The sequence below is a fragment of the Protopterus annectens genome, chromosome 3.part0, assembly GCF_019279795.1.
Source record: "Protopterus annectens isolate FY-2018-M chromosome 3.part0, PAN1.0, whole genome shotgun sequence".
NCBI lineage: Eukaryota > Metazoa > Chordata > Ceratodontiformes > Protopteridae > Protopterus > Protopterus annectens.
Genome location: NC_056731.1, coordinates 1,982,596,627 through 1,982,614,084, shown reverse-complemented (window position 1 = coordinate 1,982,614,084; position 17,458 = coordinate 1,982,596,627).

Sequence of the window (17,458 nt, the reverse complement as noted above, 5' to 3'; positions counted from 1 at the left end):
TCTTGTATTTTCCTCACTGGTGGGCATGGTGGTCCCAGTCCCTCCTGCTATACAAGTGATGTTAGCTTGTTTGGCAACTCTGACCATGATGACTACCATAGTGGGGCACAGGTGGGGCTCTCATGGGCTGCAGCTGTGGCACCGGTTGTCATTCCACATTTGTCAACCCCATCACCGCACAGGAATACACAGTCACAATGCCCACACATTCCCCGTCACCAGTGGCCACAAGTGAAGTACAGCTGGGTGCAGGCACAGGACATGCAAGTGTGGAGATGTTGGCAACTGAGCAGCCAGCTACTAGCCATAGCCAGACTGCTGGCAAGGTCACATACAGGCAGATGGGCAGGGGTGGTCAAAGGAGGATTGATGCCTGTTCAGCACATGTAGCAAATGCCAATGCAGCAGTTACCAGGTGCATGTTTTGGGGTGTAATGGATTCAGGCACGTAATGAATGTAACACCAGACAACTGCACAGAGTTGAGGCAGAACATCTCCCTGGTGCTCATGGCTGTCTCCAGGACCTTGCTGTAGCTAGGCGTAAGGGCAATGAGATCATGGATAGATGGTTGGGTGAGATTGGGGCACTCATCAGCTGTGGAATATCTGTGTTTGAATGTTTGGCAGGGGAGAGGCAGCAGCCACATTGGCATAGCTCAGCACCACAATCAGCTGGAGGTCCACGTGGTCATGCACCATCATGCTCCCGTAGTGGCAGTGACACTGGCATTACTGAGGGTGGTGTGCTGTCCATACCACAACATAGCAGGCCATGGGCACATGGTCCTGGCTGGTCCCAACAAGGTTGCGGTTCCAGCAGACATCATTCACCATCATACCTCCCAACTGTACTGAATTACTTGGTTTTTACTGAGTTTTAGTGTCAAATAATGGGGTGCCACAATTCCCGAATGGCGCCCCTTCACTTATGATTTTCCCAGCTTCTTCTTTAAAATTTTATTTTTTCCGTGTTTTGAGCTGACATCATCAGGTGTGGGATGACATCACCATTTATTTGGTGTAGGTAGACAAGAATGGGGGCTCCAGATGGTGTGGTAGGGGGCACCGTGGAGCCCTTTTGCCTAGGGCACCAGTTGACCTAAGGCTGCTCCTGGACATGTGGACAGTAGTTACAAGAAGCAATTTTCCATTTAGGAAGAAATGGAAAAGGGTGTCAAAGGATTTTTCATAGAAACACACAGTACAGGTGACCCGCTCCCCCTGGCAAATACACACTTCCTCAGCAACTCTCTCTTCTCTTCCTGCTTCTGTCAAAGCCTGCTCTCTCTTTCTATTCCTACTTGCAATATTACTAACTCAATGTAAAGCATTTTGTTACTCTGACATACCATTGTTTTGTAGGTGAAATAGCCATTTAAATATTAAATATTTGTGTAATTACTGAACTGCATTATTTGTATATTGCTGTATTCTGAGCCTGAAAATGGTTCACGTCATTGAATCTTATATTTTTGTAACCTAAAACATTAAGATTTAAATATGTGTACTTATTGTACTGTGTGACGTGACATATTTTAAACACTTAGAAGATCTCTGATATGTCTGAAAAAACATAGTGTGCACAAAACAACTTTCAGTAGCTGTTCATGTTTTTTGGCCATAATTAGTGAGATCACTTGTAGTGAATCAACAGTACTGTTTGCAAGAACGTAATGTCCCCTAACTCATTGGTGCCTGCTTGTGAGAGCATAGTTATTCTGACCAATCAGACCCTGATGTTATTGCACATTACTGAAAATGATATGTATTATCTAATCACCTATTAAGCTACCCTAGGAAATGCTAGGCTGAAATAAAAAGGCAGCTTCCTGAAAGCACAGCTCTTCTTAAACCATGTCCTTATATTGCTGCTGGGGTTATTTCTGTTACAATAGACATTGTATAATATTACACAGTGATGGCAGTGTTTCTACCCCTAAACCCATAGGGATGGTGTCAAAAATACTAATGAACCACTGAGGGAAAAATAAGTTTAACCCAACACTTTCCACCTTTCCAAACTTATTATTATGATTACAGTTTAAGATAAAAGAAAAGCAGCAAGCATGTTTCCTTTTGCACAAAAAGCAGAAAAGATTGCACTATCAAAATATACAGTGCCAGCTAACATATCAGTTTGCTTTTGTATAAAAAACAGAAATTATTGCACTATAAAAATATATGAAAGACACTTCTCAGAAATAAAAAAGAACAATTGTTGTAGAGTTTTAAAAAAAAAACACTTACTGGAGTGAGGAACCTAGCCACACCTTTTTTTGCTCTTCATATTGAGGAGCACAAAAAGTGACCTGGCTTGCTAGCTTGCTCTAGAAGCACTAGCCAGACAGTTTTGAGAAATTAACCGTCTCTCCCTTCAGCTCAGAGTAGATAACGCCTGTGTCATTTTATCAGGAAGTCGGAGCGAAGTTTCATTAAAGTCCTGGTGGAGATGTAATAAAAAAGGAACATTAACAGAGGATTCACATCAGTGTTAATAGATCAAAGGGAAAACAGAGACATTGGTACAGGTATGGTGATGATGTCTTTCAATAAATCTATATACACTCCTTCCCTGGTAGACAAAACCATTCAGTGATAAACATGCTGACAAAAGAAAAACTCAACTGAGAAAACATTAGGTTGGTTGGAGTCATTTACCAGAAATGCAAATGCAAGCCTTCATTTTGTTATGGTAGAGCTATCTGGCTTCCTGAAATCAAATCACAACTGTCACAGACAGAAATGTTTTAAAATAAATAAGTCTGTGCTTATTGTTATCCCTGCAAATTGGTTTACCAGTTTAAAAACATCTTTTTCTTTTATTTATATAATTACAGGCAGGAGGCTTTACTTGTGTGTTTATTAATAGCAGCTTCTTTTATTAATATGATTGCAGGCAGAAGGCTTTACTTGTGTATATATTTATATTAACAGCTTATTTTATTTATATGATTGCAGGCAGGACTCAGAAGGCTTTACTTCTGTGTTTATTTATATTAACAGCAGCTTCTTGTATTTATATGATTGCAGACAGGAAGCTTTACTTGTGTATGTATTTGTATTAGCAGCAGCTTTTATTCATATGATTGCAGGCAGGAGGCTTTACTTGTGTGTTTATTTCTATTAACAGCAGATTTTTCTTTTATTTATATGATTGCACTGCAAGCAGGAGACTTTAATTGTGTGTTTATTTATATTAACAGCAGCTGAGCTTCTTCTATTTATATGACTGCAGGCAGGAGGCTTTACTTGTGTGTATATTTATGTTAACAGCAGCAGCAGATTCTTGTGTGTGTGGGGGGCCATATTTTGTTTGTTCGTCAGTTTGCATTTGAAAGTTGGTATCCCACAATTCCATTGGAGTGGGTGGGGTTACATAATTATGTATATAAATTCTATGTTAATCAGCATACAGATTTGTACCTATTTTCATAGGCCTTATTCCAGATTTTTGATGTTTCCAGGTTGAGAGGTATGGACTCACCATCGGGTTGTAGTACTGCCTGAAGCCATGGGCCTGGTGGTGCCAGTCAGACACGTGGCAGGTCCAGTTCCTGTGTCCGTGGCTGGAGATGGTGAACTGTACACTCTGCCATGTATGACCCACAGCTGTCGACAAAACATCAGTGTAGGGCAGCCACATGGTGTGACTGTGTGCAGGCAGACACACACACAAACACATATCACAATCAGGAAAGAGATCACCTCCACACACATGCACCAAACATGCATAGGCCATATAATTCCCACACCCCAAATACACACCAGTAATGTCAACCAAATGGCGCAGCCTAGGCCTCTGGCAAACACACACAGCACCCTGGGTATATGATGAAACATGCCAGATCCCTGCCATCCAAACCATCAATGTAAGGACATGCAAATATGGGTCTGATGCACAGGGTGAACTACTAAATTGCAGCTATGTAATGTTGAGTGTCCAAATGTAACTCCAAATTCAGTATATATGCATAGCTGTTGCTGTAGAAGAAATGGACAGCTATGGACCTTCCCTACACCCATCCTGTACATCCCTAGCTATCCTTCCTATTGTTTTACCCTCATTGTTCCCCCTTTTTCACCACTTTTCTATCACCCCTTTTTTCTTGTCTTTTAAAGAAATTAGCGCGGGGGTGCATTTCTCAACCTGGAAACATCAAAAATCTGGATATGCATTTCTTTGTACCAGTCCCAAGCCCGGATAAATGGGGAGAGTTACATCAGGAAGGGCATCGGGTGCAAAACCTCTGCCAAATAACATATGCGGACAATACAGATTTCCATACCGGATCGGTCGAGGCCCAGGTTAATAATGACCACCACCAGTATTGTTAGCCAACAGGGTGCTGGTAGAAATTTGGCTACTGTTGGCCAAAGGAGGAGAAGGAGAAGAAGAGGGGGAAGGCATGCCAGAAGGCAGAAAGAGAAGAGGAATGTTAGGAGTGTAGTAGTGAGGGTAGGAACTTTGAATGTCGGCAGTATGACTGGTATAGGGAGAGAGCTGGCTGATATGATGGAGAGAAGAAAGGGTGATATATTGTGTGTTGAAGAGACCAGATGGAAGGAGAGTAAGGCCAGGTGTATAGGAGGCAGGTTCAAATTGTTCTATCATGGTGTAAATGGGAGGAGAAATGGGGTAGGGAAACTCCTGAAGTAACAGTATGCCAAGAGTGTTTTGGAGGTGAAAAGAGTGTCAGATAGAGTGATGTTTATGAATCTAGAAATTGATGGTGTAATGATGAGTGTTGTTAGTGCATATGCTCAGCAGGTTGGGTATGCGATGGATGAGAAAGAAACATTTTGGAGTGAGTTGGATGAAGTGGTGGTGAGTGTACCCAAGGGTGAGAGACTGGTTATTGGAGCGGATTTCAATGGGCATGTTGGTGAAGGGAACAGAGGGGATGAGGAAGTGATGGGCAAATATGGTGTTAAGGAGAGGAATGCAGAAGGTCAGATGGTAGTGGATTTTGCGAAAAGGATGGACATGGCTGTAGTGAATGCATATTTTAAGAAGAGGGAGGAGCACAGGGTGACGTATAAGAGTGGAGGAAGATGCACACAGGTGGATTATATCCTATGTAGGAGGGCCAGTCTGAAGGAAAATGGAGACTGTAAAGTGGTGACAGGGAAAAGTGTAGTTAGGCAGCATAGAATGGTGGTCTGTAGGATGATGTTGGTGAGCAAGAAGAGGAGGACAAGTGTGAGAGCAGTGCCAAGGATCAAATGGTGGAAGATGAAAAAGGGTGATTGTGAGCTGGAGTTCAGGGAATAGTTAAAACAGGCACTGGGGAGCAGTGAAGAGTTACCAAATAGCTGGGTAACTACAGCAGAGATGGTAAGGGAGACAGATAGAAAGATGCTTGGTGTGACATCTAGACAGGGGAAGGAGGACAGGGAGACCTAGTGGTGGAATGAGGAATTACAAGAGAGTATACAGAAGAAGAGGCTGGTGAAGAAGTGGGATTGTCAGACAGATGAAGAAAGTAGACAGGAGTATAAGGAGATGAGAAGCATGGTGAAGAGAGAGGTGGTGAAGGCTAAGGATAAGGCATATGGAGAGTTATATGAAAGGTTGAACACTAAAGAGGGAGAAAAGGACCTGTATTGATTGGCTAGACAGAGGGACTGAGCTGGGAAAGATGTGCAGCAGATAAGGGTGATAAAGGATAGTAAGGGAAACATACTCACAAGTGAGGAGAGTGTGTTGAGCAGATGGAAAGAGTACTTTGAGGGGCTGATGAATGAATAGAATGAGAGAGAGAGAAGGTTGGATGATGTGGGGATAGTGAATCAGGAAGTGAAACAGATTAGCAAGGAGGAAGTATGGACAGCTATGTAGGGGATGAAGAATGGAAAAGCTGTTGATCCAGATGACATACCAGTGGAAGCATAGAGGTGCTTAGGAGAAATGGCAGTGGAGTTCTTAACCAGATTGTTTAATGAAATCTTGGAAAGTCAGAGGATGCCTGAAGAGTGGAGAAAACGTGTTTTGGTACCTATTTTTAAGAATAAGGGTGATGTGCAGAGTTGTAGTAACTACAGAGGGATAAAACTAATCAGTCACTGCTTGAAGTTATGGGAAAGAGTAGTGGAAGCTAGGTTAAGAAGGGAGGTGATGATTAGCAATCAACAGTATGGTTTCATGATGGGAAAAAGCACTACAGATGCGATGTTTGCTCTGAGGCTGTTGATGGAGAAATAATAGGGAAGGTCAGAAGGAGTTGCATTGTGTCTTTGTGGACTTGGAGAAAGCATACGATAGGGTGCCTAGAGAGAAGTTGTGGTATTGTATGAGGAAGTCAGGAGTGGCAGAGAAGCATGTAAGAGTGGTACAGAATATGTACGAGGGTAGTGTGACAGTGGTGAAGTCTGCAGTGGGAGTGACATATCCGTTTAAGGTGGAGGTGGGATTACATCAAGGATCAGCGCTGAGCCCTTTCTTATTTGCAATGGTGATGGACAGGTTGACAGACTAGCTCAGACGGGAGGCCCCATGGACTATGATGTTTGCAGATGACATTGTGATCTGTAGTGAGAGTAGGGATCAGGTTGAGGAGACCCTGGAGAGGTGGAGATATTCTCTAGAGAGGAGAGGAATGAAGGTCAGCAGGACTAAGACATAATATGTATGTGTGAATGAGAAGGAGGCTAGAGGAATGGTGAGTATGCAGGGAGTAGAGTTGGTGAAGGTGAATGAGTATAAGTACTTGGGATCAACAGTTCAGAGTAATGGTGAGTGTGGAAGAGAGGTGAAGAAGAGAGTACAGTGCGGGTGGAATGGGTGGAGAAAAGTGTCAGGAGTGATATGTGACAGATGGGTACCAGTAAGAGTGAAAGGGAAGGTCTACAAGAGGGTAGTGAGACCAGCTATGTTGTATGGGTTGGAGACGGTGTCATTGACAAAAAGGCAGGAGTCAGAGCTGGAAGTGGCAGAGTTAAAGATGTTAAGATTTGAACTGGGTGTGACAAGGATGGACAGGATTAGGAATCAGTAGATTAGAGGGTCAGCTCACGTTGGACGGTTTGGAGACAAAGTCAGAGAGGCGAGATTGCGTTGGTTTGGACATGTGCTGAGGAGGGATGATGGTTATATTGGGAAAAGATACTAAGGATGGAGCTGCCAGGTAAGAGGAAAAGAGGAAGACCTAGGATGAGGTTTATGGACTTGGTGAGAGAGGACATGCAGGCGTTCAGTGTGACTGAGCAATATGCAGAGGACAGGAAGAAATGGAAACAGATGATCCTCTGTGGCAACCCCTAACAGGAACAGCCGAAAGAAAAGAAGAAAAGCACGGGGGTAAGCTGGAGTAAGCAGTAGTAAATGGGACTAAGCCTGTTTGCATGGTGCTAAGTGATGCCTACACAGATTAAGCACTTTTAGAGCTAACTGTCTGTAAGCATATTTAACCAAAAGTTAGCACTGCTTCCTGCCGTGCAAATCCACGCAAATCCACTTACAACTTCTAAAAAATGCCTTAATCAGTCTGTATTCAACAGTCCATGCTCTGGCCAGCAACAAAATAATCAGCCTTAGAAAGTCATGAACCCAAGACTCTGCACACCATAGCCACAGCAAATTACCACTAAGCCATCTGAGCTGTAGATATGTCTGATGTTTATTCAAACATATCATGCAGCACAGTCATTCAACAGTAGGTAAAGTTGTGTGTGTGTGTGTGTGTGTGTGTGTGTGTGTGTGTGTGTGTGTGTGTGTGTGTGTGTGTGCATATATATATGTGTGTGTGTGTGTGTGTGTGTGTGTGTGTGTGTGTGTGTGCATATATGTGTGTGTGTGTGTGTGTGTGTGTGTGTGTGTGTGTGTGTGTGTGCATATGTGTGTGTGTGTATATATATATATATATATATATATGTATGTATATATATATATATATATATATATATATATATATATATATATATATATATATATATATATATATATACACACACACACACACACACACACACACACACATATATATATATATATATATATATATATATATATAAAAACCTGATGTGGAATAAGGTGAAGTCCCAAGACTGGAAAACCTCCCTTATCAGCCTCAATTAAAGGTTGAGATTCCTCATCAATTAGGTGTTTGAAATGCAAAATAACCGATTTATGCAGTTATCAAAGAAAACATATGATACATTCTTGGTCCTACCATCTCATGACATTTGCCATATGTCAGCTGTCATCAGCAAGACACAACTGCACAAAGAGGGCATATCCCTCACAAAGAGAGACAGGTGGTAACCCAAACTAATTTGCAAAACAAAGGATATTCTGCCGTCTTGGCCAAAGCCTTCAAGTAGTACAACAGGAAAAAACACACTTGCCTTCAAGACAAGAAGGAATCAACACTTAATTACAGATTTAGTTCAACAGCCTCCAATTACACTCTGTAGTTAACCACCTATGGGGGAACATATCACATGTTGCAATGTAAATGGATCCTTTACATAACAATGCTTCACTTCAAAATGTACTATCACACTGACAAATAGAACTGTGTGCAACACATTAAGCTCTAACAAACCACTGTCCCATGTTGAAATGTATGAAAATGTAAAGTCATATACCTTAATGTGTCTTAGTAATATCCCTCACGTGTTCTAACAGCCTAGGTTAAAAACATTTAATACCTCTCCCCATGAAATGTCTTACAAGGCCATATAACAGTGTTCCCTATACACTCACCTCTGGACTGTACAGGGTCACACATGTTGTCCTGATTGTTGCATTGCCATGACACTGATATGGGTACTACGGTCTGCATGATTATCAGGTAGTAATCAGAGAAGTGTACAACTGTGTTATGAGCCACTGCCCACGTCTACCACTAACAGCTATGTCAACACTCATATACACTGGATATCTAAAGTGTACACACCCCTGTTGGAATGCCAGGTTTGTGTGCTATATGGCAATGAGACGAGAACATCATTTCAAAATGTTTCTCACCTCAAATGTGAATCATAACCTGTACAATTATATTGAAAAAGAAACAAATCCGTTTAAAGGAAGGTGAGCAATCATTGCCAAGTAGAGATGTGTCATGATGTTAAGAGTACAAACCAAGACAAATGGATGCTGTAATCATCTCATCAGGTGTTTACACAACATATCATTTTAAGGGTGTGCACACACATTCAACTGGCTTACTGTAATGAGTATTATTTCCCATATGTTTTCTCAGAACAGATTGTTATGTTTTTAATTGGAATGAATAGACTATAGGTCACATTACAGGTGGGGATTGTGTTGAAAAAAACATTTGTGGGATCATTTTACAATCGCACAAATACCAGGCATTGTAACTAGGGACTGTACACTTTATATCCAGTGTAGCCAAATTGAATCAGCAATACCTTACCTGTACACCCAGCCTGCACCAATGATAGAGTAATTTCCCTTTATGGACAGCAGCAATACACAAAGCACATAATAGGTTGCTATAGTGGCTGTACAGAGACACATAGGTGCAGACCTATTGAAGAACATATTATTTAGATGCAGAGCCCAGGATCTGCAAGAGAGGAGCACCCTGTGGGAATGACCTCATCCACAGGGTAAATGATGTCGGCCTGCACAGCTGAAATTATGAGCAGGTGCGGCATCGTTTCACTAACCTCATCCGCCATGACCGTCAGTAGGTTGCTGGCGTTGTGAGGGAATGGCTAGCCAGAGGTGTTGTTCAAACCATCCAGACCCCACTGACACATGCCAAGGAGCTCCTCGCCAGCTTTCAGGCACCTGCCCACCGGACAAGCCATGAAGTGGAAGACAGCATTGTGGAGGTGGGTGCCACCCATACAATGGATGAGGATCATGCAGGTAAAGCCCCAGTGCACATCACTAGAACACTGCTGCTTATCAATCTTTATCTGTAAAGTATCTACATGCATATGTCAGATAAGATAGTATGTTGCTGGAGTGTAATAATGCACAGATGTGCATAATCCTTAGTATTGTGGTTTGTACTGTTGACGTGATGAAATTTTGCTTCCACCCTGTGCCAATTCCACAGGTGTGCCTACTGACATTACTTCTCTTCCACAACTATTTACGTCCCTCTTGTATACAGCTGGGACAGCAGCCTGTAGCTGGTGAGTATGGTGTTGTTTTGTTCAGATTTGCCAATACACTGGCCATGTTAAGGCCATGCTGTTTGCCATGCACATATTTAGCACACCTACACATTATGCATGCTGTACATGTTCACTGTTATTGGTGTTAACCTTGCTGGATCACAGTGGTCACCATGGTGGCATATCTGCAGGGTATGTAAGATTCCTGCAGTATGCCTCAAAACCTGTCAGTGCAAGATGTGTGGACAGAGATAAACAAAAGGTTGGGACAAATGGCATACAGTAGGGGCATGTATGAAACATTACCCTTATACAGTGGATACAACAATGTGTACACCACTATTACAATGGAAACTGTTCCTAAAATATGCAATGGCAGACCAAAATAACACAATACAGACATTTTACAACTTGTAATATGATCCTAACATGATCAGTGAATGTGTAATATAGAATCCCATGTTAGGACAACAAATATGGGGTATACAAACCTTACAAAACACTGGAAGCATATGTTTACACATACTTCAAATGACATATTGTGGAGGCAGGCTATCATGTACTGAAAGCATTCACTCTTTTAGAGTACACACCTGCAATTGAGTACAGGGCCACAATGTCACACCAAGTAATGGTCTGCTGTCCAAGATATATGTCCATGACATTTACCCAGTCAACTACAACAGAGGCAGCCATGGCTTGCACACATCTTACAAAGCAAGAAATGGATCCCATATCTGAAAGGTAGGAGTCAGGAGTGGTAAAGGTAACCTTATCTCACCTTTGCATATACCATGGCAAACAGTGCAGATAGTAATGTTGAGGTGTATTAAATATGGGACAGCAGTGAAGTAGAAAATAAACAGATACCCATCCAAAACAGATGACAAAACTTGTGCAAACAGGTCATGGAGGCTGGCCAGAGAAATGCAGCAACATTAATGGAGTTGCAGGAATGTCTAGCAAGTACTGCCTGTCGAGAATCGGCAAGATTCTGCATAAATGTGGCCTATGAGTTAGGATAATCAGACGGAAGATTTGTCCCACATGAAACATCATTCAGGGACTGTACAGGTAGCATAAGCAATGTGTAATGTTGTCATGAGACCAAGGCTCAAACTTACAGACAGTATTCATAAGGATATGTGTGGTATACAAACAACATCTCACTCCACCTCAGGGCCACCATCCCCAACTTTTAGCTTACGGGTGCCAGTGTACACCTTTAGGTTTGTTATTCATTAGCTGGGACTAGGCTGGAAGACATGGTGGGTGGAATTTGGAACATTGCAAACTAACACTCATGTGTGGCCCAAAATTGTCAGGCATCTGCAGTAAGGCTGAGGATGGGGAGGGGTGTCAGCTTCAAATACAACAGTGAACGGAAGCATACATATAAAGCTAGCTAAGAATGGCTGTATCTGAACACAGTCAAGGTTATAAATTGTGCCAGACATAACCCAGACTCTATAGCAATAGTGAAGCCTCTGTGTGACCTCCATGGGCTGTGTACATGAGCTGACCTTGCAATCTGGCAGAGTTGGGGGACCTTTGTAGGGCAAACATACTGAATAATGCCACAGGTCATATGTCACATATCAGATGTGTGTAATGTTATCAGATGCAGTATTGTTGTCCCATTACATATCATAGAAGAGGCTGGAATGTCAACAGGAATGTGTACACTCCTCATATCCACATGAAGCTTTGAAGGTTGTCAATGTAACTGGATTTCATTGCACATACATGCACTGCTGATGATGAGATCTGCAAATTAAAGGTCAGGCATTAATTATTGACATCAGATCTCATATCATCCTAGTTATGTGTTAGACAAACACATAGGGGCTGTGAGCAACAGAGCAAACATAACTGCCAGACATCTACACATTCAGCATTGGTCTGTACACTTGTGAGGTATGGTGCACAGCACATGCCAGTGTGCCGTACAGGTGCACAGCAATAATGTGTACATGAGTACAGTGTGTCCCAGGGGAAGGGACATCACCAACTAACACAATGCATGCATCACAGAGATGTATATAGTTGGTAACAAGGATTACGAATATCTGCAGTGCATGCTGTTGAGTGCCATATATAATGCATGTCAACTGTCGGGTAATGAAAGGTATGTGTAATATCTTTGTGCCACATCACCTGTAAGTGTGTGTGTGTGTGTGTGTGTGTGTGTGTGTGTGTGTGTGTGTGTGTGTGTGTGTGTGTGTGTAGAAGTAATAATTTAGATGTCTCGTGTGCCCCTCACAGGTGACGAGGTGAGTCATGGTCCCTCCTGCAGGAAAACTGATGTTAGTGTCCATACTGACTCTGACAATGATGATAGGCTTAGTGAGGCACAGGCAGGGGTTTCAGGGGCCACATCTGTGCATTGGTTGGCATCCCACTTTTATCCACCCCATCCCCGCACACAGTCACAATGCCCACACATACCTCATCACCAGTAGCCATAGATGAGGGACAGTTTGCGGGTGGTGTAATGGGACAGGAACTTTTGGTGATTATAGCAAGTGTGTATGTACACAGCAGCCATAGCCGGATGACTGGTGGGGTCCCACACAGGCAGATGGATGGGGTGGTGCTCGTAGGAGGGCTACTGGTCCATCATGCCCCTGGCAGAAGTGCCAGAGCAGGTGTCAACAGATGCATGTTTTGCCTTCCATTGAAGCACAGGCACATATGGAACGTTACACCAGAGATGGTCTGAGGCTCCATTGGTCTACTCTTCCTGCTCTGCATGACTACATCCATGATCATGCAGATGCCCACCGTTATTTTGCAGGGGTCATGGATAGATGGTTGTGTGAGATGGTGGGAATCCTCAACCATGTGGTGTCTGTGGTAGAGCATTTGGAGGGAGAAGGACATCAGCCACATGGACGTAGGTCAGCAACACCAGCAGGTGGAGGTCTACGCAGATGTGTGACATCTCACTCCTGATAGTGGCTGTGCAATCCCTGGCAAGTGCAGTTCCCGTTTCTGTGGCCAGACACAGTGAACTGTACATCCTGCCATGTACGGTACACAGCTGTCCAACATACACCTGTATAGTGCATTCACATGGCAGAACTGTGTGAATCCATACACATGCGCATATCACCATCATAGCTAGGGCTCCGCCATACCTACACACACCATGTCTGCGCAAGCCATTTAATGAACAAACCCCTAACCTACACACATGATGTCAACCAAACAGCTCAGCCTAGGCCTCTGGCATACCCACACCACACCCTGTGCATATGATGATACCTGTGCCACATCCCTGTCATCCATACCATCAATGCAGGGACATGCTAATATGGTTCTGATGCACAGAGTGTATGTACGACAGTTTAGCAATGTAATGCTGTTTAAAGTCTTGTCAGCTGGAATGTTTCAACCTTACACATCAGGGTGTGTAGCTGTCCAGCATGATGCATTACTGATGTTATTAACAGTGACTGAATGTGGTCTCCATAATGTACTCTGTGTTCTAGGTGTCTGTGTGTCAGGAGGATGTTGGTCTGCTGTCCTTTCTTACAAGGAGTTTGGCACTGTGGTAATATATTGACTGCATCATACCCAGGGCACAGCTGAACACAATTGACAGGTCTGTATAACAGTTACTGCATGTGCCACATGGCTGATAGGTCTGAGGTATGTATACATGTGAGTGTCTGGTGGCTGATGTAAGCAGCTCTTCTACAGTGGACATTCCTAAATGTACTGGGTGATACACACCAAATGTTTGTGAATAACACACACATACAGGCTTTTGTGCTGATGCAATACACAGAGAATACTGTTCACATGGATGTACTTCATTGTGCAGAAAACTCATGCTGGCATTTGTAATTCTACCAAGACCAAATTGCCAAAACATCACATCAGTAAATTTCATTGGAAATGGTACTGGCAGGGTATATGTTCTTTTTCCCAATGTACTGCAATCCTGGAGTTGGTATACATAGCTGTGCTGGTGTGGGGTGCACAGCCCCCCACATTGGAGGGTGTGGGGTTGCATAGAACCATACATAGTGGGATTAACAACTACTTAACCTCTTAACATAAACTGGCAGTATAACAGCACACTAAGTGGGGGATATGCACAACAATACCCCCAATGTGGGATACTGTACCCACAACAATCACACCCAACTATGTACACCAACTCTAGTATCACTGTACAGATCTACAGTGAGGAAAAGGACATTTACACATCCACTACTATTTTTGATGGAATGATTTTCCACAAGATGATTGTTTTGCATTGTTTCCATTTGCCAGTTAGGTTTTGGACAGATGATCTCCTGGGAAATATATTTTCTGCAAACTGAAGTAGATCCCTTCAAATACACCCACACTTATTTGGCAACACTGAGATTAGAACCCCATACATAGGTACTTACTGCTACTAATGTGTTTGGCCTTAATTGTACACACCACAGAGCTTGTAGGTTGAGGTGTGTCCTGAGCTTCCTGTAAAGTGAACAACATCACCAGGGCTTGTACAGTATGATAATGGGGGATGTACTATGTGTTAATGGACAATACATAGTATAATATGCTGTGATATACACATTGAAAAGCACATACAATCATAGAGACACATTTGACAGACCTAGGTTTAGCAGTGCTGACTACCTTGTCAGTAAGTCCATACTGTTACAAAGTGTTTGACCTCAGCACATGAATTAATGGGCTGAAGAGTGTCATCAGTTACCTGTATGGTTGGTGGTCATAGCGGTCCTCATACAGTGGACCTTGAGACATGTACTGGGGGTAACATGGTGTAAAGACAGTATACCCAGCACCTCCACCCCACATTGGATATTGTACTCACTGAAACCCATGTTAATACTTTGATATACCCACAATCACACATTGACCAGCACTGCAATACAAACCCCTGTCTATCTAATTACTGCTACTACAGGGATATGCATTTATTGCACACACTGCATGGATAGTAGGGTGAGGGTTTTGTCATGGCTCTTCTAATGTGAGAAACATCACCATCCCTTATAATGTATGGCAAGGTTTAGTGTATTTGAAGGATGTGGCCTCGGAATGCTGTCTCCTACAAATATGCACACTCACACACAATTGCACATGCATATACATCCCTGGCTGTGTTCTACATGAACTACAGAGTGAACTGGCACCTCAGCTGTGTGCGCTGTTCAATCATAGCCTCACCTCAGGCTTTGTCCCTACTGAATGGTGTACTGCTACAGTCATCCCTCTCCACAAAGGAGGAGTGACTACAGACCATGGGAACTATCACTCCATTAGCCTGACAAGTCTGATATGCAAAGCTATGGAACACATCATCATGGACCTAATAAACAAAGATATAGGGAGCCTCCAAACTCTGAATCCCACACAGTTTTGTTTTGTGAAGGGTAGATAATGCCTGCTTAACCTGGTCGACTTCTTTGAGTCAGTCACCAGAGCTGTGGATGAAGGCAAGGTGGTTCTTACAGCCTACCTTGATCTGGCCAAGGCCTTTGACACCATTCCCAACTCAGGAATCATAGAAAAACTCACTAAGCTAGGCATCAACCCCTATATCAGTAGGTGAGCTTCAAACTGGCTCACAGATAGAACCCACAGTGTGAAAGTAGCTGAATCCAAGTCAGACTGTTGACCAGTCATGAGTGGAGCCCCACAGGGTTTGGCCCTGTGTCCTCTCCTGTTTGGTATCTACTTCTCTGAAGTCCAGCCAACAAGAAGGGACTCTGGCTGACAAAGTTTGCAGATGATTGCAAGTTGGGAGCCATAATTAATGCCCCAAGTAATTTTGACATCCTACAGAAAGGCTTCAGTGAGACCAGTGACTGGTGTCAGAACCATGACCTTAAACTCAATGCCAAAAAATGTGTTGTCATCCCCTTTGGGAAAAACTTGGTTCCCATGAATTACCACATTGAGGCTAGTCCACTGAACACAGAAGGCGTCATAAGAGATCTGGGAACACAGCTTGACAGCAAACTCTCTTTTGACCACCACATTGCCACTGTGGTCAGAAAGTCCTTCTAAGTGGCACACCTCATTACTAAGGGTTTTGCATCCAGGAAGAAAGAGGTCATTGTCTCCCTCTACTCTTCCCTCATTATGCCAATCATCGAGTACAATGCCCCATTTGGCATGTGCCTCACTAGATACCTACAATAACTGGAGAGGCCACAAAAATACCTCACAAAGAGGAACTTAGACCTTAAACACTTGTCCTATATGGACAGACTCAAAAAACTCCACCTATTCTCTGTCTTAAATTGCCTACTTAGAGGCGATCTCTGCTTGACTTACAAAGCCATGTCTGACCCAGATCTGTTAGAAATGCTACATCTAAAGAAATCCCAATCCCTCCACACTACATGCTTCAGAGATCTCAACCTCATTACCACAATCAACAGAACAAGCTGGAAGGACAGGTTCATAACCCAAAGACTGCCCATGCTATGGAATAGACTTTCCATACATGTCAAGCGGAGTGCCTCACTGGCCATCTTCAAGAAAAATCTTGATGAGTGGATGAGAAATAGAAAATTCACCCTGGGGATCACTCCAGTGGCTCTACTTGACAGAGGCACTGGAAACTAAAGTCAGCTGGCATGATGCCAGGGTAATCCTGTGAGCTAGGCTTGTAAAGGCTCTAGAGTCATTAGCCTAGTACACACCTATGAACCTATGAACATGCACACACACACATACTCACATTTGCCAGGGCTCAGAGGCTAACCCACCCCTATCTACACATTTGTAGAAAACACAAACACTGTTATACCCAGTAATGTACACACATTTGTCAGTGCTGAGGTCCATAGATGCAGGTGTTCCTAGGTGTGTACCAGGCTAATGTCCATGGAGAGATGAGAAGAGTAGGGCATGTGCATACACTGGTATCATGGCACCTGATATTTGTCAGTGGGCCATCTATCAACTGATGCAACTTGAGTGATCCCCAGGGAAACAGTTATATTCAAAATCCACTCATCTGGTTTTCTCTTGAAGAGGACCAGTGAGGTGCTCCAATTGGCATGCATGCAATACATAATACATAGTGTGGCCAGTGTCTGGGTTAGGGAACTGTACCCAAACATGTTCTGTTGACTGTGGTAGTCTGGTTGAAGTAGCCATGGCATGTGCTGCATAAAGACTGGGGTTTCCTTGCTTTGGCATTCATAACACAGCTGGACAGACATGTGTCAGTCAATCAGAGATTGCCTGTAAGCAGCTAAGATGAATACCTGACATCTGCTCATCTGAACAAAGGTCAGACAGAAAGTAGATAGGCAACAGGCTATGCATTAGGTTGAATGTTTGACAGATAGACGTCTGAGACTGACAGGTATGCCATTA